This window comes from Micromesistius poutassou, assembly GCF_964030765.1.
Source record: "Micromesistius poutassou genome assembly, chromosome: 2".
In the NCBI taxonomy this organism is placed as follows: domain Eukaryota; kingdom Metazoa; phylum Chordata; class Actinopteri; order Gadiformes; family Gadidae; genus Micromesistius; species Micromesistius poutassou.
The window spans coordinates 19,830,720-19,834,135 of NC_140272.1; the positions used below are offsets into that span (position 1 = coordinate 19,830,720).

The window sequence follows — 3,416 nt, forward strand, 5'->3', positions numbered from 1 at the left end:
TGCCTCAAATCATACCGTGATATAAATTGTAGTCCATACCGTACAGCCCTACTGCATACCTTACCTATAAATGTATTTCATCCAGCTGAATAGGGACAATTTGCTCCTCTCAAAAAGTGACCCGCACCTCACTGACTTCCTCGTCGTTTTCCCTCTATGTTTATTACGTCGGCACTGCCTACAGAAGAAAACACATTTCTTCATGATAAATATTAATGTTACTGAACTTGAATTTATAACATGACATATCACTAAACAAAGGAAGTCATCGATAAAAACCGTACCAAAAAAAGAATACTTACCACTGCAGTCCGTCAACGTTTGCGTTTTCCTTCATTTTCATGCTCTTTTTGCAGAGTTTGCATTTTATTTTGGCTTTAAGTAACTTCTTCTTTTGGAGCCATTTTATCAATTTTAATTTCTTTTTAAAAGTCTGTCTTCCCTCAATAAGACTGAGTACTTTAGCGTGCAGGGTCATGATAACTTCGCATCAAACCGTCTTCCTGTCTTGCACATGCGGACCCACAATGCAATTCGGGAGCGTCCCTTGTCGTCGACGGACGTGTACAGTGGGTAGGGGCACGTTATACGCAGATCGTTTTACCCCATGCGTCGGACACGCCCACTCTCTTCCGTCGACGGGCAAGGAGGTCGTGCAGAAGGACTTGACAATGGAGACTCAGCGAAAGAGTAAGAGAAAAAGGCAGCCCACGGAAGAGCTTCCACATGTAGAGACAGCCATGTTAGAATGTAAGTACATGCTTTAAAGTTATTTCATTATTAATTGAGAGTGTAATGATTCGGTCACATTGCTTAGCTTCCTAAAATGAGCTAATTTGACATCGTACCACGTCTGTTCTATCACGTATTTTTTGGCCTTGCTAGCTAACCTTGTCACTAACCAATGGATTGCTAGCTGGCTAGATAGCCGACGTTGCAAGCAAATTTAAATTATCTGTCAAACACAAAAGTTTAACTCTTAACTAGGTCAAAAGACCGACGGTTCAACCACTTATCTAATGTTAAATTAGGCGAGTCAGTTACCACGTCTTTGAATAGTTTTTGGAGTTGTTTTTAACTACTAAAAAACCCGAAGACTGCTACATTACACTGTTATAGTGCTATTACGGTAATACCTTTCTCCCTGTTTTTTTTCTTTTCATTTTAGTCCATAGTTACAGTATGTAATGTTAACAACTGAATCTCTCAAACATGTCTTCTACACAATGGACTGCATGTGGAACCATGACAAATGAATTGATGATGATTTGTCATAAATCAAAATGACATATGATCATACATATTATTATTACATATTATAACATTAAAGACAATGGATAATGTCATTGCCCAAAGTGAATAAAACCCTTATTTCTTAACTAACTGTATATATATATTTTTAAGGTATCCATACAATTTTCAAATGAACAAAAACGTCACTCTGTATGCATTCATCAATATTCTTCATAAGGTTTTGAGCCCCTTACACCAACCATTCTTTCTGTGCTCCAAAATGTTACAGCGCCATCGAGTCAGCGGGAACAATCCGAACAGCGCAGTAGCCAAACTGCAGCAGAGGAAGCAGGTAATTAATTTCTTATTTTAAATGTTAAGCATACTTAACAGATATACTCAGATTCATGTGACTGTGAAATGTAGTTGTACACAGTATAATGATTAATAACTGATGAACGTCACTATGAAAACACTATAATAGTGTTACTTTTAAACCTCTTTTCTACTTCCTGGTTTTATGATGTTAAAATAAGGGTGCTCACCTTAACTGGTTGAAGGCTAGTGTCTAGAGGGGATCCAAGACAAGAGGATGCTAGTAATATTTACTCCATTTGTACTTGAACATTGCAGTAACCAAGTATCTACCTTTACATGATATCGTAACCGGAAAGTGCTTTGGGAATGGGAAGGAACTTAGAACAGCAATGACATAAATTAGATTGAGGTCAGTTAAGCCACTTTAAGTTAGTCTACTAAGTAGAAAATAAAAAAGTTTTTGGTTATGGTTATATTCATGGTGCTGGATTAATTGATCAATTCTTACCCATTTATTTAACGAGCTAGGTGGTCAGCTGGTCCCAAGTCTGCTTATAATATCAAAGCCACGTCTGAACACGTCTGACTGTTCAAAGCAGCATAATGGATGAAGCTACAGCAGGAACATGGCTTTCAAATAACACTAAACAATATAATCCACTTATTCTACCACATGTCTAAACTATACAGTACTCCCACTTTACTCTCTAGTTGTGCTCATTTGATTTATAATAACCTACTGTTAAAGAGTACAGATAATACTACTTGAATAGACAGTACACTCACAGTACTCTTGATACTACTGGAAATTACAATTTAATAATTATTATTATTATACCTCTGTACATTCATTACTCTAGAATGTAATTTAGAACTAACTTGCCACTATATAACCCTAATACAAGAATAGTATTAATACTAGTAAACCCCTAACCAACTGCACTACCATCATCCTGACAAAATACTACTGTTAATACATGTTTATAATTTTCTTTGTTTCAGTCCTCACCCCAGAAGAGGCGATGGATCGCTACAGCCGTGTCAGATGAAGAGAGCTGGTTTTTGTTTTGTTTTTAGAGTGCCTTTTTTTGTTACATTTTAAAATGCCTTTTTTTGTTTCTGTTTGTGTTTTAAATTGTTAATATTTTCTATATTATCCTGTTATTATGTTATATGTTATTATGTGTCATGAGCGCAGTATATGTATATATATTTCCCTATGTTGTATACATTTTTAACTAAAGTGGCTGTAGATCCCTCATTGTCATCAGTGGTTTGGGGTTTTATAACTAACCCGAAAGTGCTTCGCTACTGGTAAACGAATGGTTCAAAAAGCTTAACTACTGGTGAACAAATGGTTCGCGAAAGAGTAACAACTCAGTATGATGCATTACTTTACATGAAGGTACACAAAAAGCTTCACTACTGGTAAACGAATGATTCATAAAGCTTAACTACTGGTGAACGAATGGTTCGCGAAAGAGTAACAACTCAGTATGATGCATTACTTTACATGAAGGTACACAAAAAGCTTCACTACTGGTAAACAAATGATTCATAAAGCTTAACTACTGGTGAAAGAATGGTTCGCGAAAGAGTAACAACTCAGTATGATGCATTACTTTACATGAAGGTACACAAAAAGCTTCACTACTGGTAAACGAATGATTCATAAAGCTTAACTACTGGTGAACGAATGGTTCGCGAAAGAGTAACAACTCAGTATGATGCATTACTTTACATGAAGGTACACAAAAAGCTTCACTAATGGTAAACGAATGATTCATGAAGCTTAACTACTGGTGAACGAATGGTTCGCGAAAGAGTAACAACTCAGTATGATGCATTACTTTACATGAAGGTAC

General features: G+C 36.3%; 1 long non-coding RNA gene across 1 annotated transcript; it reads left to right on the top strand.

The window, feature by feature from the left end:
• The first annotated feature begins 312 nt into the window (after positions 1-312).
• Positions 313-2,659, top strand: LOC311338527. Its single transcript, XR_014633161.1, has 3 exons — positions 313-750; positions 1,523-1,585; positions 2,554-2,659. It is a non-coding gene; the product is annotated as an uncharacterized lncRNA (long non-coding RNA).
• Positions 2,660-3,416: the final 757 nt, after the last annotated feature.